The 13,096-nt window shown below is 47.6% G+C and overlaps 1 protein-coding gene and 1 pseudogene across 1 annotated transcript in view; both read right to left on the reverse strand.

Annotated features, from left to right (window-relative positions):
- LOC114658639 (interferon-induced protein 44-like) overlaps positions 1-13,096 on the reverse strand; it is a 636,217-nt gene that overhangs the window by 402,873 nt on the left and 220,248 nt on the right. The window lies entirely within an intron of this gene.
- On the reverse strand, positions 4,391-4,544 carry LOC114659829 (uncharacterized; annotated as a pseudogene).

Genomic DNA, 13,096 nt, shown 5'->3' on the forward strand with positions numbered 1-13,096 from the left:
AAAGGTCAGAGGTTTGTAGCAGGTTTTCATTAAGGACATCATTGTAGTTTCACCAGTTCAGCTTAACCTTAACATTGTCTTGTCTTACAGTCCCTAATGCTACAATCCAATCCACAGCATTATGCTGCCACCACCATACTTCATCACTGGAATTATATTACGCAGGTGATGAGTGATGTTTGGTTTCCTCCTGGCATGATGCTAATTTTGGCTTCATCACACCAAGGATTCTTGTTTCTCACATCTAAACATCCTTTAGGTGCATCCAAACTCCAAGCAGGCTTTCATGTGCCTTTTTCTTAGGAGAGGCGTCTGTCTCCTATTAGCAGCAGCAGTAGTGAATCACAGCATCACCTCCAATATGCACAGAGTGCTTCACAGCTCCAGAAGAGAACAGCTATAATCTTTTCTGGAGTGAAAACGTAATTGAATCCATCAGTAAAGAAAAATTACAGATGGAGAAAAAGCCAATATCTGACTAGGAGAAGACACCAACAACACAAAGCTGATCACCAAGCGAGTGGTTAAAGCTTAGACGCAGGGTATTCCCAGTGAGTCAGCTGAATTCAAAAGGCACAGAAGTGACTGCTAACACAAGAAAAAAGATGAACTCACTGCTAAACATAATTTCATTCTGTTCTCTGCCTGTTTAGGGCACGTTTATACGTTGTGCATTCTGCAGTGTGTACAGTTTAAACTTTCCAGCCAACAATACAGACAGCTTCACCTGCTGAAAATGTATAGTAGACTAAGCATTGGTCAGCAAAATATGCACTTCAGAGGACCATATTAGGAATCTTACAGCAATTAACACTAGAATCCCTGAAGCCTACGAAAAGACATACTCCTGGCCCACCTTAAATCCATTCGCACATCTCCATCAGCGTCTTTTGTGTTGTAAATGTGTTGATCAGCACAAGCAGCAAGCAGCCTGCTGTCCCATCACTCCACCACCACAGCTCAACTTGGGGGAAACGTTCTCCCAGTGGAAGTCTCTTTATCATGGTGTAAGGTGCTTGGAGTTGTATAGGGTAAATAATATATCGTTATTTGGAACACATGCATTTCATGTTTGTTCCATGTCTACAACAATCTATCTAAGTGTAGGATGAAAGGAAATGCAATGCAAGAAATGCTGAACACATACCAAAAACAGAAACTTTTTCCATGTTATACTAATAGTGAAGAGAACTGTATAATGCGTGAAGACTTTAGTCCAAATATCAAATAAATGTGTGCTTTAATTCAAGAATATAACCAAAGTAAAACATTTCCATGTTCATGTCAATGAGTTACAAACCCAAGGTCAAATGTCAATCAACAGAAAGTTAATATGTATTGTAATGAAAAACAAAGATGGCAGAAAAAGGTTTGGGGAACCACCCCCTATATTGTACAGTGTACAAATCAAAACAAATCAAACTTTCAAGAAATGGCTCCAGAGCAACGTTCAAAACAGGCACAACTAAAGACAAAAGGAGTTGGGCTTTTATAATATCCAGGGAGGAAGAGATAGGGTCCAATAATAGAAGCCGGAAGTGACCCTGGTATTCAGAGCACTGAGCAGAAATCACATTGCGTCAACTCCACTCTCCGGACCTCGCAATGCTATGTTTTAATTGATCAATCGGATCCCCCTGGTCCACACTAGTTCTAAGCCAGCTGCTAGAAGCCAGCCGAGGCCACGCACTCTCCCCAAGCCCCTGCCACTCCCTTCACCAGGGACAGAGGTAGGGTGTCAGAGGTAGGCCAATGGACAACACAGCTAGGGTGATTCACGGGAAGGGCCCGGCCTGCATCCAGAGTCACCACCTGGGGACACCCCTGGCACTTCATCCAGTCGTGGCTCCAGTCCAGTCGTGCTTTGCACCTCAGCCTTACCAACTCAGCACACTGACCCAATCCTTATCCCAAAGTTACGGATCTGGTTTGCTGACTGTCCTTATCTACATTGTTCTAACCTTGGAAACCTGCTTCGGATATGGGTACAGCCTGGCACAAGATTTACAGTCTCTCACCCAGATTTACAAGGGCCAGCAAGTGCTTTCCAGACGCTGCAGCAATACGACGCTTTCCAAGGCGCTGCCCCCTCTATTGGGATGAACCCATTCCAGGGCATTCCATTCCTGCCCTTCAACAAGAAAAGAGAACTCTTCCCAGGGCTCCTGCTGGCTTCTCCAGGATTGTTTGCATCACTGCACTGGGGGGATCTGAACTCGACTCCCTTTCGATGGGCACGGAAGCAACACAAGGCAATAACCCCATGATTCGGAAAGGTGCTTGCCCATCCCTTAGGACCGACTAACCACATGTTCAACTGTTGTTGACATGGAACCCTTGTCCACTTCAGCCTTTAAGGCACTCATTTTAAATATTTGCTACTTCCACCAAGATTTGCACCCGCGGTGGCTCCATCCAGGCCTTCGCACTTGGCTTCAATGCACAACGCAGCAGCCCTCCTACTTGTTGTGGCTTAGCCCTCACGACCACCAGTGCCAGCGACGGCTCGGTATGCGCCCAATGCTCTAGCACCATCCATTTTCAGGTCTGGTTGATCTGGCAGGTGAATTGTTACACACTCCTTAGCGGGTTCCAACTTCCATGGCCACCGTCCTGCTGTCCATATCAACCAACACCAACAGCGCCAGTTCTGCTTACCAAAAGTGGCCCATTAGGTAATCGGCATTCCACGCCACAGCTCCATTCCAGCAAGCCAGGCTTCTTACCCATATAAAGTTTCAGAATAGCTTGAGATCGTTTTGGTCCCAAGGCCTCTTATCATTTGCTTTACCAGATGAAACTGCGTGTGGCGTGTGCCAGCTATCCTGAGGGAAATTTCAGAGGGAACCAGCTACTAGATGGTTGGATTAGTCTTGCACCCCTATACTCAGGTCAGACTACCGACTTACACGTCAGGAATTGTGCGGACCTCCACCAGAGTTTCCTGTGGCTTTGCCATGCTCAGGCATAGTTCACCATCTTTCGGGTCCTACCACGTACGCTCTGGCTCCACCTCCCCAGTAAGCCAGGCAAGAGGGGGCAGAGGTGCACCCAGGCATCGGCTGGCCAAGGATCCTGCATCTGGGTGTCTGGTCACTGCACCATTCACTTTCAATGTGCCACAGGATTTCAAGCAAGACCCTCCGACTTACGCATGTGTTGGACTCCTTGATCTGTGTTTCAAGACGGGCTGGATGGGAAGCCGATTTCGCCGCCGAGCCCTGGCGCCACAAGGTACATGGGTGCACCCCACCCCAGCGGCATGGCGCAGTGAAGGACGCACTGTGGACAGTCCATCCCCTGGGAGACAGCTGCATTGTGGGCAACAGGGGGCCCCGTACCCAGCTCCCCCCTCCCCACCACAGAGAAGGGGGGGTGAAAGCAGCCGGGCGGGGTGCAGCAGACAGGTCAATCCCTTGGCCCCAGGAAGCTGTGAACTTGCAGCTGTGGGGAGCTGTAACACCAGAAGCAGGTACCGGTGGCCACCTTCTCCCCTTGACCCTTTCCTGCTGGCTCAGAGCTGGTCGTGGTGCACCACTGCGGAGGAACTGCACCCAGCAGAGGCCGAGCGGGGCGGAAAAGGGACGGGGGGGGGGGTGGCCCACTGGGTTGAATCCTCCGGGAAGACGGCACAGACCCCACCAGTTTACCTCTTGGTGGATTCACACCCTCTTGAACTCTATATTCAAAGTTCTTTTCAACTTTCCCTTACAGTACTTGTTGGCTGTCAGTCTCAAACTTGTGTTTAGCCTTGGATGGAGTTTACCACCCACTTTCGGCTGCATTCCTAAACAACCTGACTCTGAGGAGAAATGATCCCGGTGTGAAAAGGGTCACCACTGGCCTCACACCAGCCATGGGTTTAGCCTTGATCAGAACAGACTTTGGTCCAAGCTCAACGCTGGGAAGGCGGTCTCCTGTATACCACATTTCCCTTGCCAGGGTAGAAGTGGGCAGGGATTCGGTGCTAGGCTCTTCCCTCTTCACTCGCCGTTACTGAGGGAATCCTGGTTAGTTTATTTTCCTCTACTTAGTAATATGCTTTTTAAATTCAGTGGGTCATCACATCTGAGTTGAGGTCTGACTCAGATGGTGGGAGGCTGGATCACCCACTCCGGACACGGTCGGGAAACCTCACCGGGTCTCGTCTCCATGGGCAGGGGCTGGCATGCCGCACTGGCAAACACCTCCACTCCCTCTGGGAGCGCGCAGAGGTCATGGGGATGACCAGTCCAATGTGCTTCTCACTGATCTCCCGTCTCTGCCTGGGGAAGCAAGAGTAACATCACTGCACCACAGGTCTGCTTTTGGGGGACAGAGGATCCTGGGTCTCTGTGAACTCCTGAGCTGCACCGACTGCAGGGAAAGGTATGGCAATTGATCAAAAACGTGACCCTCAGACACACTTGGCCCTGTGAAAGACCCGGGGATAAAACATGCGTTCAAAGTGTCGTTGATTAATGTGTCCTGCAATTCACATTAGTTCTCGCAGCTAGCTGCATCCTTCATCAATGCACTAGCCAAGTGATCCACCGCCAAGAGTAGTCTGTCTCTCCCTGTGTCTGTCAAAGGCCCAAAGAGGAAGGACAAGAGGCACTGAGGTGGGGTGGCACAAGAGCCTGGGTGCCTGGAGTTGGCCTCCCCTCACACCGGGCTGGGAGTGAAGGCATACCGAGTCATTGAACCGTGTTGCCGAAGCGAAGAGGTAGGTGCCCAGTTTAACCCCGCCAGCTGACAAGGGTGGTTAAGGCAACTTTGTGACCATCCTGGAAGGGTAGCACCTGCCACCCAGGTTTCTTCAAGGCCACAAACCCCCTTCTTCCCACCTCTCAACGTAGGGACGGGGGATCAGGTCAGGTACAGAGAGTCAATGGGGAAGGGCGTTCTCCCCAGCCCCCCACTGCTCCGGTAAGAGAGGGGAGCGGGCCCAAAAGGTTGGGGTCCCATCGCAGAGGCATCGGTAATGATCCTTCTGCAGGTTCAACTACAGAAACCTTGTTATGACTTTTACTTCTTCTAGATAGACAAGTTGATTGTCTTATAGCCACTCCACCAGAGGTCACGAGTGACCACGGCAGGGTCAATCCAATTACATCACTAAACCATGCATCGGTGGTAGCGACAGGCGGTGTGTACAAAGGGCAGGGTGTAGCACGCGTGCAACCCCGGAAATCTAAGGGTATCATAGACCTCTTATTGCTCAATCGCATGTGGCTGAAAGCCACTTATCCCTCAAAGAAGTTTGATGCAGATGGTCACACAACTATTTAGCAGGAGGGAATCTCGTTCGTTATCAGAATTGACCAGACAAATCGCTCCACCAACTAGAAACAGTCATGCACCACCACCAACAGAATTGAGAAAGAGCTATCAATCTGTCAATCCTCTCCGTGTCCGGGCCAGGTGAGTTTTCCCGTGTTGAGTCAAATTAAGCCGCAGGCTCAACTCCTGGTGCTGCCCTTCCGTCAATTCCTTTAAGTGTCAGCTTTGAGACCAAAAACTTTGGTTTCCCAGTTTGCTGCCCAGCAGGTCTCTGGGAAGAATGCCAGATCGACAGTTGGCATCGTTTATGGTCGGAACTACAATGTCTTTGAACCTCCAACTTTCATTCTTAATTAATGAAAACATTCTTGGCAAATGCTTTTGCTCTCGCTCATCTTGCACTGGTCCAAGAATTTCACCTCTGCCCCTGGCAGTCCCTCTTCATCATGGCCCCGGTTCAGGAAACCCACAAAATCGAACCGGAGTCCTATTCCATTATTACTAGCTGCGATGTTTGGGCAGGGGAGCAGGCTTGGAACACTCTAATTTTTTCAAAATAAACGCTTCAGACCCCGTGGGACACTCAGTCAAGAGTATCGAGGGTCGGCGAGAGGCAGGGGCTGGGACAGGTGGTAGCTAGCCTCATGATGGACCGCCAGCTCAATCCCAAGATTCAACTACAAGCTTTTTAACTGCAGCAAGTTTAATATACGCTATTGGAGCTGGAATTACCACAACTGCTGGAACCAGACTTGCTCTCCAATGGATCCTCGTGCAAGGATTTAAAGTACGCTCATTCCAATTACGGGGCCTGAACAGGCCTGCATTATTATTTTTCGTGACTACCTCCCTGAACCGGGAGTTGTTAATTTGCGCGCCTGCTGCCTTCCTTGGATGTGGTAGCCATTTCTCAGGCTCCCTCTCCAGAATTGAACCCTGATTCTCTGTTACCTGTGTTTACCACGGTGGACACAGAAAGCACCATCGACAGTTGACAGGACAGACGTTGGAATGAGTCATTGCGGCATTGGGGGTGCGCGCAATTGGTCCATGGTTATCTAGAGTCACCAAAGCTGGCCGGGCGCGTGGACCCAGGTGAGTTTGGTGTGATAAATTCACGCATCTTCCCAGGATGGGAGTCAGCACTTGTTTGCATGTATTAGCTCTAGAATTACCAGAGTTATCCAAGCAATGTGAGCGATCAAAGGGACCATAACTGATGTAATGTGCCATTCGCAGTTTCACTGTCACTTCCGTTTGCACTTAGACATGCATAACTTAATCTCTGAGACAAGCATATGTTGCTGGCAGGATCAATCAGGTAGACCTGTAGGCAGTAGGAAAGCACCTCCAACAGACATCATCCGTAGTGGTCGGAGCTCCCATGCGGGATGTTCCGAGACCAGGAATGTTGCTAGGAAAGGCAGCACCCAGGCGCCCCGCAGGGAGGAGGCAGGATCTGCGCTCTCATCTCCGGGTGCCATAGAAATCGTGTCTCCGGGTGCCTTGGGCCCATGCAGGCAGAAGGGGTTCCCGAAGGGCAGAGAGTCATGGCGTGGGGAGCTCGGGAAGGATGCTGGCCCCAGCAGCAACTTGGCCTGTCCCGATGGACCCCCCTCCATTCCGACTCCCTCCACACCTTCACTGGGGGTTTGATTCCAACACAGGGTCAGCATTTCCGGGGCTGCTGAAAAATCCCGACCCCAAACGAGCCTTCAGGAGGGGTGCCAGCCTAAGGTGGATTTCACCTGGGCTGCCAGGTTCTCCCCAGGCATGGCTACCCTAGCCTCAGCCCCTTCGGATCTCTGGCGGTCCCCCGAGCGAAGCGCAGTCAAATTTTAAAAGTTCCCCCCCACCCCAAAAGAGTCTTTGGGAGCTATTTTACATGACACTCTGCCCATTTTTTACATGAATCCATTTCTGCTTTAATTCCACATGACCCCATGCTCGTTTTTTACATGTCACTCACCCCAGTTTGGTTTTACATGTTCCTCTGCTCGCTTTTTACATGACCCTGACCCGGTTTGGTTTTGCATGACCCTCTGCCCTGACCCTGGTTTGGTTTTGCATGACCCTCTGCCCGTTTTTTACATGACCCTCACCAAAGTTTGGTTTTACATGACCCCCTGCTCCAGTTTTACATGATCCCCTGCCCAGCTTGACTTTACATGACCCCCTGCCCCATTGGATGGCAGCAGAACCAATGTAATGAGCCCCCACCAAGAAACAGGGAGAAAATTTTCACCAGGCCTCTCAGTTCTCCCGTGGGTGAGGGTATTTTGGGGGCCACCGGGAGTCCTCAGTCCACTGGGCCAGGCTGGGATGGGTTGGGGTCAAGGCTCAGGTTGGGGGTAGTCTCAAGGTTACGAGAACGGACGGCCACAGCACAGGTTGCAAGGGTTGATTGGTGGCCCCAGATGAGTTAGGAGAATGGCGCTAACAAGGCAAGGTAGGAGGTACATGTGCCCGCATGAGGTGTTTTCAGCCTAAAAAGTTACACATGTTAAACATTATATACAAAGGAAACAGCAAAAGTTTGAGAGCCCTGTGTGGGGAATGAACTTTAAACAATTAGACTAAAGGAGATAAAGTGTACAGCATGTGATTTTTTGGTTTAACCAATCACTGAAGTTTTGATTCCTGGACTACGATATGCAAAATTAGCAGAATACATTTTTTTGTGAATAAAATGCCATTTGCTAAATATATTTGCTAAATTAAAATTTAAAAATACAACACAGGCTAAATCCTTTTGAATTGACATATTAAAAGTAGAAATAGCTGAGAAAAAAAACCCAATTATATGTCCTCACAGGCAGGAATCGTCTCATCTACCACAAGGACCTGCAGTCTTTCTTGGACCCAACCCTGGACAGAATGACAGCCCACCTCTGGATCCACTGAATCACCCTGAGTCAGTTTAAAGCTGGAAGTGTTCCCAAAACATGCTGGACATCATCATGTTGTGGAAGAAATATAGAAAGAAAACCACACTGACACAGGAAGAACATGCTAGAAATATCATGTGTCATGCATGCGCATCAGAGGATCACCTTTTGAGTTCTTCACAGGCATGTGATATCATCCCAGCTGAGAAGGGGCACACCTGCTAACTTTCTTTATCTTCTTATTATTCAACAGCACAGATAAAGCACCCAGTGAGGGCAACTAGCTGCATCCCTCTAGTCCCTGGGCTATAAAAACAAGACCAACTGGAAGGAGGCATCAAGGAGAGGAGCTCCACTGCCCTTTCGAGATATTCTGTTTCAAAGCCTTTAACACTAGAATTACCAGAGCCTATGAAAAAACTCGTAGATCCGGCCCACCTTAAATCCCATCGCACCTCTCTGTCACTTTTATTCCTCAGTCATGATCACGATACATACTACCGCCCTAGGGATCTGATGCAGTATTAGTATGCACCTTATGGTCTATGATGTCAAAATAAAACAAAAAACAGAGACATAGGTATATATGATATTTGGAATTATTCATTTTATGACCTGTATAGTACATTTCGGACAACATCATGGCACGGATGCAACATTATTCATATTATTCATATTCATTCTCATAATATCTTACGCTTGTAATCAGTGACCGTGTGCTTTTTTGTTTTTTCCCTGATCTGGCCAGTCCCCACATGTTGCTGTTTCTTTTGTACTCTACGACATGCAGAGGAAAGAATCGTACAGAGAGGTCAGTTCAGCACTATATGCAATCATCAAATTCAAATGTTAACAGTTCACACACACGCAAGGACCGTCCTTCCTACATTTATGACATGTCTACCTGTGGCAATGTACACACTTCTCTTTATGCAGTGGTTTCTATTACACATCTGAAAGAAAGAGACAATATTTGTAACATTTTAAAGAAATCATTTTATGACCTGAATAGTACCAATCAGAAAACATCATCGCACTAATGCAATATTATTTGAAAACGACGTGCCAGATCGGGTGTGAATTTATGCTAGCGCTGTAAGTTACAGCCAGATGGGGGGGATACAGCGTGATCGTGATTGAGAGAATAAAACTGAAAAAAGCTAACTTTTACAAGTACGATAAATTTATATCCAATGTCCCATATATTTGTCTCTTTCTTTTTTTTCTCCGTGCTGCGTTGACATCATGCACCAGAAGGTGTGAGCTTATTAAATGTGAGCAGGAACACGCAGGTGGCCAGTTGCTGTGTGCTTTAACAAGCTTGACTTGGCGGCAATCAACGCACATGTACTGTGCAGAGCATGTATGGGGGCCACTGAGAAAAGAAGAGTGTTCAAGGCTCACCTTGCAGAGGAACTTCATTGTCGCATCTTACTAGAAAAGGCAATGGAAAAAGAAAAGGAGGATGCAACATCGACAAGCTTCTGTTCCAAGACCACCGCTTTCCCCAGGAAAGTAAACTGAGTCAGCGTCAGACGCCCTTTCAATGTAATAGGAACCACAGCATAGAGAGAAGTGTACGCATCACTCAATAAAACTGAATAAAATAAAATCAAGTAACGGTGACATACGAAAAAGGCAGATTCGCCAGTGTTTGTGTGTCAGCTTTTATCCCTCCAGATCAGAGAATGCTCAGTTCCATTGCCTCAAAACACCACTCAGATCTACAGTTATTCCCAGTTTCAAATAAAAACTAACAGTGTCAGATCCCTAGGGCGGTAGTATGTATCGTGATTTTGACTGAGAGAATAAAAGTGAAAAAAAATGGTAACTTTTACAAGTCATATACACCGTCTGTTACAGACGCAAACCAAATGTACGTGTGTACTGTATAATATTAAAAATAAGAGCAGCTCACTACTGAAACGGCAAATACAGGAGGCAGCCAGGATTGAACCAGGGACTCTTGATTACAAGTCAGCAAATCTTACCGCTACGCCACAGAAGCTGTTGTATTGTCCTTGAACCTTTTGTTAAAGTGCTAACCCTAACCCTAACCCTAAGACAGAGCCAGACCCAGAAAATAGGCGAAAGAAATCAGACAAAAAGGATCCCCTTTACCCAATTATTCACTCTCCACCTCCTTATCAACCCCCACCTCCCCCTCTTCTTCCAAATGCCCCATTGGCACCACTAGTAGCCAATGATCCACCTGGAGCAGATTTTTTCGATGAACAATATCATAATGATCCGGATCCTCATTCAAATCCGGATGATGAAAACCAGGGCGCTCGGTCCACTAGGCCCTGAACACAGGTTTCACTCCCATCCCCGGTCTCTAGCCATACTAGAAGCCACATGTCCCACCAGCAAGGACTAGGGCTCAATTTCATTTTCCTAAACCATCAGGCACCCGGCCCCGACTTTTCCTGCCCATTAACGCAGGTCCCCAACCCTAGACACAATCCAAATCAACCTCCAGGACCTAACAATCTCACCACAGTAATGATACATCGCAATTGGGTTTTCCAGGAACTGAAAGATGTGGTGTCCGAACTACCCAACCCTAAGGGAATCGGTGGCTTAAAATTTGTGGAACAGCTCCAGCAATTGGACGATATGTATAAGCCAAATGCTGCAGAATGGACACAGGTGCTGCGACGAAAACTAGGCACTACCTGGGCAACTGTTAATCATGGGACTTGTTAAAAACTGCAATTGCAGGAAAATATAAAAAGGGAACAGACTGGTCGCTCATATCAGCCGCTAAGCAGCGGAATGATGAGACGGTCAATGAGTGTGCACACAGAATACAAGACCTGATGGCAAATCATTCTGGTCTGGAAGACAACGATGACCGAAACCGCGCTGCCATTCCCCCTTTTGTTTCGGGACTAAGAAGTGACATTCAAAACAAAGTCCGCACGTCCTGCATAGGCTGGGAGAGTGCTACTTTTGAGAAAGTGAAACGCCATGCAGAGCTACTGAGAGACAATTTAAGCAAAAAGAATCTGATACACAGACTAAGGTGCTTGCAGCACAACTACAATACTACACAGGGGGAACAAGCAGGGGCAGAGGATTCCAAGGCCGTGGACGTGGCAACTCTTTCGGAGGAAGAGGGCGTGGAAGGGGACAAGGCTTCCAGTCCTCTGCATCCACCAATCCGTTCACACAAATGCCTAATTCATTAGAGCAACCTCCAGCATCTTACACCTGCTACGGCTGTGGCGAACCTGGACATTTCAGACGTGACTGTCCAAACAAGCGTCCGCCATCACCACCTCCCCTCCCAGAGCCCAATGACATTCCTTGGTCCTAGGAATTAGCAGGGACCCCCAGCCATTTTTTCTAGTTTCCTCTGCTTACCTGTCATGCTGACACAGATCCTTTACTGACTTTGATAGTAAATGGCAAGGAAACTGTATTCCTTGTGGACACGGGAGCCACACGCTCCACTTTATTGCTGTTGGAGGTCCCTGCCTCGAAAGACACTGTGAAGGTTCTCACTGCTTCAGGACAACCACACACTTTACTAGTTTCAAAGCCTCTGCAAGTGCAACTCAGCACCGACAGCTCTCCATTAACTCACCGTTTCTTGTTAAATCATCTGTGTCCTGTCAATCTACTAGGAAGAGACCTCACGACTGAACTGTCAGTCTCAATCTCACTGACAGAACAAGGATTTTACTGCTCCATTCCTAAGCTCCTGTGCCAAACTTCCCCACTCCCCAAACCCTCTTTTGCAGCCTGGACCCTGGACATCTCCCCACACACCCTTCTCCTTAAAGCCCTACACTCTTTCACTTCATGCATCTTTCCCCACCTTCAAGTCCCCGACACCCTCCACTGTACTGCCCAATATTTCTCCACTGAAGTAGACATGCCTTGGTTAGAATCTTTCCTCTCTTCAGGTACTTACCCAGAGACCCTTCATATCCCTTGCATTTTCATTTCATCTACTAAAGCTGCTGCTTCAGTCCATCTCACATACTCACAGAACATTTTCTATCTAGGAGGTTCGGTCCCCCATGTTTCCCTGGCCAAATCTAACACCGTTCGTTTGGTCGAAATTGGGGAATGGGTCGAGCAATGTCTAAATAGGACTGATTGGCAATACGTTGCTCCAGGCATTTTTGATACTTCAGACCATCTGATAACTAAGGTATTAATCCAAATTGACCTACCGGTCGTTTGTTCCCTTTGTCACCCGTCTCTTTCTCTATGCTCTCTATAAACTGACTTTTTCCCATGGCTTTATTCAATTCCTGACACCCTATGGTCTCAGGGAAAGAACGATTTTGGCAGGATCTCAAATTGTGAACCTCTGGTGATTTTTCTGAAGTCATCCTTCCATCCTCGCCGTGTGCAATATCCTCTTTCTCCCGAGACCGAACTCGGAATTGCTGCTGTACATAAAGACCTCATTGAAAGAAGGGCTATAATTCCTATCAAATATTCTCCTGTAAACTCTCCTATTCTACCAGTAAAGAAGGCTGATGGCTTAATATCACCTTGTGATATTAAAAGAAATCAACTGCTTACAAAGTTGACTTTTAAAATATTGGACTTTTCGGTGTCCAGCCAAAGGCACGGATGTGACCCCAGAGAACTGACAGCACGGATGTGGCCCCGGATAACTGACAATACATGGATGTCTGGTTATCGGCTATCACAAATCACTTCCAAAATACCACTCTTTTCTCTATAAATTGAGATGCGTCCAGAACCAAAGCCTTTTCTCCGCTCACCCTGAGAACAACAAGATGTCTGCTAATTTCAGCCATGACGGTGCGTTTTCACAAACTTCTTAATGATTTCTAGTATTTATGGCTAGGACTAAATGAAATATAATTATTGTTCATACAGACTATTCTGCAGTGAGCCTCATACCGACAAACCAGGACCACGGTAAGCCCTATTCATGATTCTTATAAGCATTAAAC

This window comes from Erpetoichthys calabaricus, chromosome 10 (genome assembly GCF_900747795.2).
Source record: "Erpetoichthys calabaricus chromosome 10, fErpCal1.3, whole genome shotgun sequence".
In the NCBI taxonomy this organism is placed as follows: Eukaryota; Metazoa; Chordata; class Cladistia; order Polypteriformes; family Polypteridae; genus Erpetoichthys; species Erpetoichthys calabaricus.